Source organism: Barbus barbus, assembly GCF_936440315.1.
Source record: "Barbus barbus genome assembly, chromosome: 3".
NCBI lineage: Eukaryota > Metazoa > Chordata > Actinopteri > Cypriniformes > Cyprinidae > Barbus > Barbus barbus.
This window is the reverse complement of record NC_136731.1, coordinates 41,782,057-41,796,174: the sequence shown is the minus strand read 5'-3', so window position 1 is coordinate 41,796,174 and position 14,118 is coordinate 41,782,057. Positions and strand designations below refer to the sequence as shown.

Here is a 14,118-nt window from a genome sequence, read left to right as displayed (position 1 = left end):
TTTGCATAAATCATTTTTTTGGGCAAATTGACATTTATTTGTATGACAATTAAACACTACTTGTAATTACTATATATATACAATATATAATTGTACAATATATGTGCACTGTGATTATTTTTAATGTTTTTTTTGTTTGTTTTTTTAACATCTTATTTCTATTCATTTTGGGGTGAACCCGTTTTTTTTTTTTTTTTTGGTCCTAAGTGTTATCTTAAAATATCTTCTTTTTGATTTTGGGGTGAATTCATGGTGATTTTGATGAGATTCGTCTGATTGATGAGTGCGTTTGAACACATTGGCCTGTATTTCTGGACATCATGGAGCATCTCTGCTGATTCTGACTCGTTTCAGGAAGATGGAGGTTTCAGGGCTTCATTGTGCATCTGTATCAAAGTGTTTTGAGTATTTCTGAGGAACCTCGTCTGTGTATTATTATGAATCATTGTGTCTCTTTTTAAGCGCCAAAGCTTCATCTGAGGACTGTTTCATGAAACAAGTTTACCAAATAAGCCAGGCTTATTTCAGTTAGTCTGACTTATTTTGGTTCAAGATAAGTCAGACTAACTGAAATAAGCCTGGCTTATTTGATAAACGTGTTTTATGAAACAGCCCCTCGGTCTGATGTTGATGACAATGCTGGTTTAGGAGGACTCGTGAAAGCATGTTGGACAAATGTAGATCTTCTTGAAAGTTGTTATGGATGATGATGACAATGATGATGCACTGCTCTGGTGTTTAATAACGTTTCCATCATGTGTACTGCATCATTAAAGACTTTATCAAATGGATTGACCAGTATAGTTTTCTTTGCATTTTTTCCTGTTGGGGTGGAAATGACCAATCCCGTGCTTTTCATTATAGAGGCACCATACAGTCATTTCCTGTTAAATTTATGTCGTCATAATTTGAATGTACTTTATTCTCAGTGTCTATTGATTCATTCAGAAATAATCCATGTAGTTCCACAGTGTCTCCGAACATCTTTCAGTGAAAGTTTCTGATGGTTTCATTGTTGCATAACAATGGTTTATGCCACTCATGACTGAACCGTACAGATCGCTCGGTTACTGTGTAGCGACCAACTTTAAAGAAGATTTTCTTCCTATTTTGCTGTTTTTGTTTGTACCAAGATTCAAGAAAAATTATTACTTTTGCATAGTGGGGAAAACGTACTATTTTGAGAGTGTTGCCAATGTTTAAATATTGACATAAAAATAACAGTTGCTCAGAAAAATATTGACATTGATATTTAATATACAGAAAACTGTATATAACCGGTCTAACTCACGGTTGGAAATTAATGATTTAATTCACATAATGAAACAAGCTTAAAGTGGTTAAGGGAACTTTCAAGACATGCACACTAGCTTTGACATCTAATGACAAAACCTTTTGTGCTGCTAATTGCCAGAAGACCAGAAGAACTTGCTACCCTGGTAGCACACCCGATCCAGCTAATCAAGGTCTTCAGGATCACTAGAAACTTCCAAGCAGGTGTGAGTTGGAGCTGGTTGGAGCTAAACTGTGCAGAGCTGCATTCCTCCAGGAATTGAGTTTGACACCACTAGTCTATAGTATTGTGACTGATCTCTCTTTTTTTCAATCAGTGCAAAGAAATGCAAGTCCTGGCAGTGCATCAGATGGAGAGATTGAAAAGTTCATTAAAAGATGGCTGCTGCTCACTTTGGACACAGATGGGGGAAGAAAAGAGCGGGCCCAAAAGCAAACTAATTCTACCTAAGGTATGTTCCAAATGTTAACATTTAACAGAGTTCCCATTCATGTTATCAGTCTGAGATGGTCTGACTAACCATACGTGTCATTGTCTATTCCTCTTTTTATTCTCTTTCTATCAATCTGGCAGTCATATCACCCTGCAGCCCAAGACTGGTTGCTCACTGAAGCTAAGCAGGGTTGAGCCTGGTCAGTACCTGGATGGGAGACCTCCTGGGAAAACTAGGTTGCTGCTGGAAGAGGTGAGGCCAGCAGGGGGCACTTACCCTGCAGTCTGCGTGGGTCCTAATGCCCCAGTAAAGCGACGGGTACACTATACTGTCAAAACCACTGTCTTTTGGATGAGAGGTTAAACCGGTGTCTTGACTCTCTGTGGTCATTAAAAATCCCAGGATGTCCTTTGAAAAAGAATAGGGGTGTAACCCTAGCATCCTGGACATTGGTGGTGGATGAGGAGATCCCCCCCCCCCTTCCATGTAAAGCGCTTTGAGTACCCAGAAAAGCGCTATATAAATGTAACAAATTATTAAATTATCAATCTGTCCCTCTTTTAGGGTATGCTTGCTTGAGGAGGCTCCTGCAGTTTTCTTGTTTGTTTGTTTTTTCATTAGTTTTTATTAATGTTTCAAATATGTTTAAAATAAATAGTCATATCACTCAATTTTTCGTTATATCATTTAAGGGCCAAACCCTTAAACTTTGTAAAGTTGACATATTTAGTTGACATGCATAAGTACATGTAGGCTTAACAAGGATACTGTACATTTTTTTTTTTATGACATTTTAAGGTAATGTCATTTTGTGGAAAAACTAATTATTCAAAGCTCTGTTTTCAAAAAATTAAGTAAGTAAGTATATTTTATTTATATAGCACATTTAAACATAGCAAAGCTATCCAAAGTGCTTAACAATGTAACATAAATTAAAATGAGAAAAGAAAAAAAAAAGAAGCAAACAAGACAACCAATAAAACATCAATAAAATTGAAATTAAAATGCTAAGGAAAACATATATATGTTTTCAATCTTGATTTAAAACTGGTAATGGAAGGTGCAAGGCGGCATTCTAGAGGCAATTGGTTCCATAGACGAGGAGCATTGACTGAAAAGGCTCTGTCACCCTTGGTTTTCAAACGGGAGCGAGGGACAGATAAAAGAGCCCTGTCAGTGGATCTTAAATGTCTGGTAGTTGACAAAGGGATAAGAAGAACTTTAAGATAAAATGGAGCTTGATTGTTAAGAGCTTTAAAGACAAAGAGTAGAATCTTAAAGTGAACTCTAAAATGGACAGGAAGCCAGTGTAGTGAAGCTAAAATAGGAGTGACATGGTCATATTTCTTTGCCCCAGTCAGCACCCTTGCAGCTGCATTTTGTACCAACTGGAGGCGTGAAAGCGATGACTGAGGAAGACCTGAGTACAGAGAATTACAGTAATCTAGGCGTGAGGTAATAAAAGCATGAATAACCTTCTCCAAATCTTGAAACAACAAAAATGATTTAAGTTTGGAAATGACCCGCAATTGATAAAAACTGTTCCTAACGACCGAATTAATTTGTTTGGATAAACATAATTCTGAGTCTATAATAAAACCCAGGTTTCTAACCTGTGAGGAAATGGAGGGGAAATGGTTGCCCAGCTCCTCAATGATACTCATTCTCGTTTTTTTGGGGACCAAAAACAATAATTTCTGTTTTGTTCTCATTTAGTTGGAGAAAGTTATTTGACAACCATATTTTAATATCTGAGATACATTCCAGCAGTGGTTGAATGGACTCACCAACTTTTAGTGGGAGGTACAACTGTGTATCATCAGCATACAGATGAAAAGAAACATTGTGCTTCCTGATAATATCCCCCAGAGGGCGCATATATAGGTTAAAAAGAAGTGGTCCCAAAATAGAGCCCTGAGGTACTCCACTAATAATTGGGGCAGATGATGAGGAGAACTTGCCTAGCTCTACAGAAAAAGACCTGTCTTTGAGATAAGAGTTGAACCATTGTAAAGCCCTGATACCGATCAGATGTTCTAACCGCCCAATAAGAACATTATGATCCACGGTATCAAAGGCAGCTGTAAGATCAAGTAGAATCAGTACTGCATTTTTACCGGCATCTACTGCAACCAAAATATCATTGAACACTTTAAGCAAAGCAGACTCTGTACTGGGATAAGCAGTGAACCCAGATTGAAAAGGTTCTAATAAATTAGCTGTATTTAAGAATGTGATCAATTGTGATTGGACAACTTTTTCTAAAAACTTTGACAAAAAGGATAATTTCGAGACAGGCCGAAAATTGTTAAAACAACCTTCATCCAAACCTTGCTTCTTAAGCAACGGCTGAACAACTGCATGCTTAAAACAATTAGGAACCACACCAGTATCCAAAGATGAGTTAACCAACACTTGGATACTGGGTCCAATTACTGGAAAGGCTGCTTTTATGATCTCAGGAGGAACAACATCTAGTGAGGAGTTAGTAGTCTTCATTTTGTTAATGAGATCAGAGAGTTCAATTAAAGAGACATGTTGAAAATGACAAAATAAAAATGGACTAGCAGGCAAATTTAAAGACAGGTCTGAGAGCTGTGAAATAAAAGATAAGCAAATGTTACTCACTTTATCACATTTATTCGTTTAGCTGACGCCCTTATCCTCTTATCAACAAAAAATGTCAAAAATTTCTCACAGAGCCCTGCTGACAGTTCCCTAGAATACTGGGAATTTGGATTAATAACTGAATTTATCGTGGAGAATAAAATCTTAGGTCTATGACAGTGTGCAGAAATCAGATCTGAAAAATATTTTGATCTGGCTGACTTAGCAGCGCTCTGAAACTTAACCAGACACTCTTTAAAAATCTCAAGAGACACAGTCAGCCGATCATGCTTCCATCTCCTCTCTGCTTTACGGCACGCCTGTCTAAGAGAGCGAGCGTTGTCATCCAACCAGTAATACGATTTTAACTTAGGTTGTTTCAATTTAAAAGGAGCAATCGAATCTAAAATATTAGTACAATCTGTGTAAAAGAGAGAAATCAAATCGTTAGGCTCATAGGACGTCTTTGCAGAATGCAAGATAGATTCTTCAACAGCATTAGCTAGATAATGTTCACTGAACTGAGAAACAGTCAGTGAGTTTATAAAACGAGAATAAGAACCAACAGGCTTATTCACAGTAGCAGAGCTCACAACAGGAACCTTAAAAACAATGGGTTTATGATCGGAGAAGGAAGCATCATCAATGAAAACATCAACTACAGAGGAACCATATGACATAATAAGGTCAAGTGTGTGACCAAGGACATGAGGTGCTTGATTTATATGCTGAGAAAAACCAAACGAGTCCAATATATTACTAAACTCAGCAACTAAAGGACGCCCCGGGCAGCAAAGATGTATGTTAAAATCACCCAGTAGCAACATACGATCATACAACGGAGCAACAGAAGTTAAAAATTCAGAAAACTCGTTTATAAAACTTCTATCAAAATTAGGAGGCCTATAGATGAGAGCACAGAGCAGCGCGGATGAAGTAGACTGCAATGCCACACACTGTACTTCAAAAGATGAAAAAGTCAGAGCAGAAACTGATTGAATTTTAAGTGATTGCTTAAAAACCATTGCAACCCCACCACCCCTACCAGCAGATCGTGGGGTACTTATAAAACGACAGTTCGTTGGACAAAGTTCTTCAAAAACTGACAACTCACCAGCACCGGCCCAAGCACCGGCCCAAGTCTTTCCTTAAGGTAGGAACACAGCACGGTAACCTGCGAGCGCATTCCAGCGCGGGTTGGTTGAACGAGGATTGAGAATGAGAATGCAGAAAAGGGCACCATCCACGATAAAGTCCCATACAACTTTTGATATTAAGTAAAGCCTGGCGATCGTAGGTGAGCACTGAAACTGCATGGAACCAGTGCACAATCATGCAATAAACGAACAGCACAGATGTCAGACGAACAGGTACCACAGGTACACCAAACTGAGACAAACGAGAGACAGAGAGACGGCAAGCCTTGTACAATGGCGCCATCTTGGATCACTTTCAAAAACTAATTTAATACACATATTTTAGATGTTGTACTGAACACACAAATTTTTTTTTTAAATTCTGTTTAAGAGGAGTAAGTGCAAGTATATTATTTAATTTAGCAAACAAGACTCAGTCCAGTACCGGCTAAGTGTAGTATTTTGGTGGCATGATTGTGGCCCAGTGCCGGCACAGTTTCAGTACCCAGTCTTAGACCAGTACTGACTAAGTGTACCATTTTGGTTGGCGTGATTGTGGCCCAATGATGGTGGTGTCGGCCCAGTTTCAGTACCCAGACTCGGGCCAGTACTGGCTAAGTGTTTCATTTCTCGTCGGTGTGATTGTGGCCCAATGCCAGCAGTTTTGGCAGCCAGACACGGGCCACTGTATTTGGGCCGATTCTGGGGTGTCATTCATCTCATGTCCATGCCGAGTCTGGCAGCCGCAGCCGGGCCGAGTTATTTCTTCTGGCCTGCCGGATCTGGGCCATTATCGGGCCAAACCGTTTTGGCTACCTGGGGTAGCACTTCAATGTTAATGTTGAATCAAGACTAGTTAGCACATAAAAACAAAAGTCTTTTTTAAATTTCAACCTTTCAAACCCCAAACTGCTCCCCGGGCGCCACAGCACTGGCTGCCCACTGCTCCGGGTGTGTGTTCACTTTGGATGAATGCAGAGCACAAATTCTGAGTATGGGAATTACCTGTATTACCTGTATTACCTGTAATAATTATACTTGGCCACGTCACTTTCACTTTAACACGTAATATGCCTGTTGTTTTCCAAAGTGTTTTGCATGTCTTTGCATTTTTAGAACGTTTACCAGGAAGGGACGGACTCATTTTACTCCTTTCTGTCATACTGATTCACTTTCTGGACTAAATGTGTGGTTGTTTCATCTTACAAGGTAAGACAGATTTATCTAGTTTTATATTTGAGGATAAAAACTTGCCATGAACATACAATTTTCTCAGTAACAGTTTGCTCATATTATGAGCCAAGGTCAAATATGTTTATAATAAGTGAAAATGGCAACACTGCAAGAGAGAGCTCTGCTACAAAGTAGAGGAAAAAGGTTAAACTCTTCCAATTTGTGTTTCTTGGATTACAAGAAAGTTACAGGCAGTTTGATCAAGTTTGGAGCTAAACTCCACAGCAAAGTCGAGTTGAGAAGCCTTGATCTCATCTTTAATTATGGTGCACATTATGTTGTACTGTATGTAGAGGTCATAAATTTAATAATTTAAAATTGATAATACAGATTTTTTATTTTATTATTTTAGTGTTATTATAATCATGCCCCTCCCCCATGTAATACTTTTCAGTGACTACTGACAAAACGATACAAGGACACAATACAAGCAGGAAGACATTTTTTACTAATTTGTTTTATTTTTTGACTAAAGACATGAAGATAATCAAAAGCAACACAATTTTGTCACCTACTTAAATCTAAGCATCTGGTATGGAATAGATTTTTCTTTTGCCTTATCTCTAATTTGTATGGCACAATAGTGAAGGCTTTTTTGTTTTCTCTCTTTAACCTTTTCCAGTGTTTCACTGATGTTACCCTGATGTTTCCACGATCCTCCTGTTAACATGGGATGATTGTCACGAAACTCATACCATGGTTTAAAAAACTGCATCAGGAGGATGTTATGGAAAAACATTTCAGGATTCCTTATAACTTCTGAGAATAAGATGGCACATACTACAATGGCATCTTGAGGTTTCTCAATACAAGAATCAACTTTGTCGTGGTTCCCCACCATGTAGTTCCACAGTGTCTCCGAACATCTTCTAGTGAAAGTTTCTGATGGTTTCATTGTTGCATAACAATGGTTTATGCCACTCATGACTGAACAGTACAGATCGCTTGGTTGCAGCGTTACTGTGTAACGACCAACTTCAAAGAAGATTTCCTTCCTATCTTGCTGTTTTTGTTTGTACCAAGATTCAAGAAAAATGATTACTTTTGCATAGTGGGGAAAACGTACTATTTTGATAGTGTTGCCAATGTTTAAGTCACAGTCAGCCATTTTTTTAATTTCTCTTACAGGATTCTCTTCCCAAGAAGTACGCACTCTAAACTGACTAAACTGCTTTTTTGGGTGTAGATGAAATATATCAGGAAGGTCTTTCAGATATTTCTTCTTCCTGATGCTCTTCCGGTTGAAGTACAGAATTATCTCATTTCTAGTCCATGTGCCATTAGACTGCATAGAAAAAAAATAACAGTTGCTCAGAAAAATATTGACATTGATATTTAATATACAGATAACTGTATATAACAGGTCTAACTCACGGTGTTTCTTCTCTCCTCCAAACACGTGGCAGGCTTCACTTCAGCAGTTCTGTTGTCAGTAAAATGAAATAATAAAGATCTTTAGACAGACTATACAATTACCTAGTCCTAGAGGAATACATAATCACAAAAAGTGGCAAGAGTTATCATTGAATCATCATTTGTATGTATTAAGATATTAGCTTTGTAAGGCATACCTGCTTAGTTGTTGTTCTACGGGACATTTGGTTTCTGTTCCGGTCTGACTGTAGAAAAAAAGTAATAAAACATTTTAAAAAGTTGAAAATCAAATATAGACATTGATATATGTAACTGATAATTGTATGAGAGATCTAACTTACGCCGATCGGTCCGTGAAGCACATGGCAGGCTCCACTTCCGCAATGCTGTTGCCGCTTAAATGTAAAAATCCTAAAACAAGTTATAGAATTGCATGAATACATCTTGCCATTTATGTGTTCCTTTATGCATTGTTTTAAGGCCGTTTTGTGTGACCTACCTGTTAACTTGTTGATTGTTTTGTGATTCTGAGACATCTCATAATTTTCTGCATTAGATCTCACGTTGACATGCGTGAACAGGACAGCCTTCACATAGGTGGAGCGAGAGAAACGCCTAAAAATCATCTCTAGTCCCAGCACTAGGAACACACTTTCACCCAAGGTAAACTGAAATTACCGTAGATTTATTGAAACAAAAGAATAGTAATGGAAACACAAATGCTTAAGGAGGGAGCAAAACCAAAATAATGCACACTATGCACAAAACAAATTAAAAGTGTAGTCATTGACTGTGTACGTGGAGCTTGTGGTCTTGCTTATTTATTTATTTCAGTGGAGTCACAGTGGAGAGTGAGATCTAGCGATGAATGGTGCAGCTTCAGATTCTGCACACTTAAAGGCTAGATAACAACATGACAGGCATGCACAAAAAACAGTGTTGAAACGATTTTATTAATTCAGAAATTGCTAGTAAATTTCACATACAATTACAAAGAAAACATTCAATTAAATGTGAATTTTGGAGTAGAAAAACTAGTGTTTTGTAAAATATTTGTTTTATTTTTAACTTTTATATAATATATATATATTTATAGTGCCCTTCACTAATATAGGCACCCTTGGTAAATATGCGCAAAGGCGGCTGTGAAAATAAATCTTCATTGTTTATCCTTTTTATCTTTCATTCAAAAAATTCACAAAATTCTAACCTGTCATTGAAGTAAAACAACTGAATGTGTGTGTGTGTGTGGGGGGGGGGGGTCTCATTGTGAAATAAAATGCTTTCTCTCGTTCATGTTGGCCACAATTATTGGCACCCAATTATTGCAACGTCCTTTTCCCAAGATAACAGCTCTGAGTTTTCTCCTATAATGCCTGAAGAGTTTGGAGAACTTTTGACAAGAGATCGGAGACCATTCCTTCATCCAGAATCTCTCCAGATCCTTCAGATTCCCAGCTCCATGTTGGTGGTGCTGCTTCTTTTCAGTTCACCTCACTCATTTTCAACAGGGTTCAGGTCAGAGGACTGGAATGGCCAGCAGAAGCTTAGTTTTGTGCCCAGTGACCCATTTTTGTGTTTATTTTGCTGTTTGTTCTGGATTGTTGTCCTGGTGGAAGATCCAAACATGGTCCATTATCAGATTTCTAACAAAGGCAGTCAGGTTTTGTTTTTTTTTTTATCTGTTGGTATTTGATAGAATCCATGATGCCATGTGTCTGAATGAGATGTTCAGGACCTCCAGCAGAAAAACAGGCCCACAACATTAAAGATCCAGTAGTATATTTAACCGTGGAAATGGGGGTACTTGTTTTTTTTTAATCCCTGTTTGTACTAAACCCATCTGGTGGGTTTGCTGCCAAAAAGCTATTTTTTTTTAGTTTCATCTAACCATAGAAGCCAGTGCCATTTGAACTTCCAGTCGTGTCTGATAATTGAATATGCTGGAGATTGTTTCTGGATGAGCAAGGAGAATTTATCTTGAAACCCTCCCAAACAACATGTGGTGATGCAGGGAATGACTTTTTTTTTTTCTTGTTAGGTTTCTGACCCCAAGATTCTACTAATCCCTACGATTCCCCAGCTGTGGTCCTTGGAGGGAGTCTTTAGGCACTCAAACTCTCCTCCTCACCGTGCATTAGGACGATATAGACACATGTCCTCTTCCAGGCAGATTTGAAACATCTTTCGTTGATTGGAACATCTTAATTATTACCCTGATGGTGGAAATGGGGATTTTCAATGCTTTAACTCTTTTCTTACAGCCACTTTCTATTTTGTGATGCTCCACAATCTTGTTCTGCACATCAGAACTATATTCTTAGGTTTTACTCCTTGTGATGGATGATTAAGGGAATTTGGCTTTTGTGTTCCTCATATTTATAATCCTGTGGGACAGCAAACATGGCTGGATAATTTCATGCTCCTAGTCATCCTGGTGTGATACAAAATGTAAATATGAATGGGAATATACTTCAGAGATATTTTACTCATAAGAATTTCTAGGGGTGCCAATAATTGTGTCCAACATTCATTGGAGAAAAACATTTATTTTAACAAGGCTAATGCAATACTGAAAACCAGGCTTGCGGGAGGGAGAAAGCTTTTTTTTCTCTGTAAGTGATGAAAAATGGATATAATTCCATTTTACTGAAGAATAAAACACAAACTGGTACTGTCACCCAATGTCTTTCCTTTTGTTGAGTGAACTGCACAGTCTCTTTAAACTGCACAAAAATATCATTATCCAGCATCCAGTAATGGTTTATTTGGTGATCTGCAGAGGGATGCTGCTGTTCTTGTGATACTGAATGCTGCATCTGTCCAGGAGACTCCAGTGATGTTTAGATGAAGATCAGCCACAGCTGGAGAGGATTATCTCATCCTGTTTGACGTATTTGTAGTTTTTCTCATGGGACTGGAAGTCGCACCAGGACACCATCATGGATCTGAGATCTGAGAAAATAAGAGGTATTGTTTAAAACCACCACAGAAGTTCATCTGTTTTAGAGGTACCGGAATAAGTCCAGAAAGCAAAATGCTAATTTGTGTTAATTCTGCTATTTGTCACATTGCCCAGAATAAAGAAATGCGAATGCGTCCTGAGAGCACTTGGTGTTTACCCGAATGAAGACCCTTCAAACCTTGTGAAGGAGTACATGGTAACTAACTTATTGAAATCTTTTGAAACCTAATATATATTTCCCTAAACAGACTCCCCATTTCACCCCTGATCTGTTGTTTGTTTCTTTTTGTTCTCTTCTTTTTTAGGAAGTTTCACATGACGAAGACACAAGACACATGGGAATATATGTAGTCATAAATGAAGGGGCAGAAGCTACAGACCCTTGAAAATGTCTGTTTATACCCTTATGCTTTGGAAGCCTGTATGTCTTTTAAAATTTCTTTCACTTAAAGGCAAGATCCTTGTTTTATTTGTTTATTTTTGCACGTAATAAGCAGATAGTAAGACGATAAGGTCTTGTTTGTTAACATTAGTTAGCGTATTTACTAACATGAACTAATACCAAGCAGTTTAGTTTTACAGCATTTATTAATTTTTGTTTGTTAGTTAATAAAAATGTTCATGCTAGTGCAGTGCATTAACTAAAATGAATACAACTTTTGGTTTTAATAATGTTTTAGTAAATGTTGAGATTAGCATTAACTAAGCTTGATAAATGCTTTAGAAGTATTTCACATACTGTTAGTTCGTGTTAACTAATGTAGGGAAGCCTAGGTTTCCGGCCCTGCTCCTGGGGACCCACTGTCCTGTTCACCTCCACCCGTAATCAAACGCACCAGAACCAGCCAATCAAGTCTCCAGGATCACTTGAAAAATCACAGACCAGGGGTCTCATTTATAAAATGTTGCACAGAAACAATCCTAAAATTGATTTTATGATCATATCTCGAATATGCGTACGTCTGATTCATAGAATGAATGAACGTACGAACAGAAAACGCACGTACCCTCTCTTTCAGATGTGAAATCTATGAATACAAATGATCTTGAACTTGCTCTCAGCTTGTAAACGACTCCTAATTAATGTCATTAATATATAAAATATCACCAATCATTCAAATTTCGAACAGCGAGCTGCAAGAAAACCTGCAATACTCTAAATAAAAGGTGCTTACATCTGCTCGGACCCTGACGTGACACTAAGTACTTTTCCACGTCAAAGACCGTTTTTATAAATATGAGCGCTAGCATGGATTTAAGCAAACTCTTAAGATCAAATCTGAGCGTACGCACACTTTATAAATGAGGCCCCTGGTGTGATGAAGTAGGTTGGAGATATATTTTGCAGAACAGGGTCACCAGGAGCAGAGTTAAAGTCCTAGGTTATAAAGTGTTACCAAGATAAAAGAACTAAGAACCAAGAACTATTTTAATTTTAAAATGTGAAGGCAGTGTTTACAGAATAAAGATTTGTAAAACTTGCCCTGAATGCATGTTAAACCTACTCATACGTGTCATACTCAGTGAATGCAATTGTTCATTGAATGTTATTCATTAAACTTTTATCAAAAAACAGGATTATGTGTTTTATTTGAAGGTTATACATCTCCATTCGATAAGAAACTTGTTGGTTTGTTTGTTGTAGCAGTTTGGCAGCGCACTTCAGAAACCCTCCACCTCCCCCAGCTCCACCTGCATAGATCTGCTACGAGGTGATTCATGTATGCTATAGGGCAGGGATACTCAAATCTGGTTTGCGAGATCCACTTTCCTGCAGAGTTTAGCTCTAACCGTAATCAAACACACCTGAGCATGCTAATCAATGTCTTCAGGATCATTAGAAAATCACAGGTAGGTGAGTTTGATCAGGGTTGGAGCTACACTTTGCAGGAAAGTGGATCTCGCAGGCCGGCTTTGAGTATCACTGCTATAGGGGGTTATTTCATGTATGTTACATGTGCAGTATTTCTTACATGCTCACAATAGGGGTGTGCAATATATATCGTCTGCGATAATATCGTAATTGATGTTTTAACGATATGTAATTTTACATTAGAGTTTTTGCGAAAACCAAACAGAACAGCTACGGAGTGCACGCTTACATTACATAATGAAGTCTAGATTAGAGCATGTGCACATTTAGAGTGTGCTCTTTGGAAACATTCCTCAGAGATTTTGGTCCATATTGACATGATAGCATCACGCAGTTGCTGCAGATTTGTTGGCTGCACATCCATGATGCGAATCTCCCGTTCCACCACATCCCAAAGATGCTCTTTTGGATTGAGATCTGGTGACTGTGGAGGCCATTTGAGTAAAGTGAACTCACTGTCATGTTCAAGAAACCAGTCTGAGATGATTTGAGCTTTGTGACATGGTGCATAATCCTGAAGTAGCCATCAGAAGATGGGTACACTGTAGTCATAAAGGGATGGACATTGTCAGCAAAAATACTCAGGTAGGCTGTGGTGTTTAAACGGTGCTCAATTGGTACTAAGGGGCCCAAAGTGTGCCAAGAAAATATCCCCCACACCATTACACCACCACCACCAGCCCGAACCGTTGAGACAAAGCAGGATGGATCCATGCTTTCATGTTCTTTACACCAAATTCTGACCCTACCATCTGAATGTCGCAGCAGAAATCAAGAGTCATCAGACCAGGCAACGTTTTTCCAGTCTACTATTGTTCAATTTTGGTGAGCCTGTGCGAATTGTAGCCTCTGTTTCCTGTTCTTAGCTGACAGGAGCGGCACCCGGTGTGGTCTTCTGCTGCTGTAGCCCATCTGCTTCAGGGTTCGACGTGTTGTGCGTTCAGAGATGGTATTCTGCATACCTTGGTTGTAACGAGTGCTTATTTGAGTTACTGTTGCCTTTCTATCATCTACACTTCTTGTATTTCATTTGGGCACCACAAAGTATCACTGTGGCCTCAAAGCTTACCCCTCGCCTACTCTGGCTCGATAGCTATTCCTGAGGTAAAACACGCCCTCCTCATTACCCTATAGACAAAGAAATATAGAAATAAATAAATGTGGAAATAAATCAAATGTAGAAATCTATAAATGTGGAAATAA

At 38.4% G+C, this 14,118-nt stretch overlaps 1 long non-coding RNA gene across 4 annotated transcripts; it reads left to right on the top strand.

Annotated features, from left to right (window-relative positions):
- Positions 1–6,566: 6,566 nt before the first annotated feature.
- Positions 6,567–12,610, top strand: LOC306845950. Of its 4 annotated transcripts, none has more exons than XR_013782028.1 (6): positions 6,567–6,679; positions 8,634–8,740; positions 8,912–8,997; positions 10,860–11,047; positions 11,157–11,238; positions 11,348–12,610. It is a non-coding gene; the product is annotated as an uncharacterized lncRNA (long non-coding RNA). The 4 variants fall into 4 exon arrangements; XR_013782031.1 differs by having other exon boundaries at positions 10,905–11,047; positions 11,348–12,609; XR_013782029.1 differs by lacking the exon at positions 6,567–6,679 and having other exon boundaries at positions 7,326–8,740.
- The last annotated feature ends 1,508 nt before the right edge of the window (positions 12,611–14,118 follow it).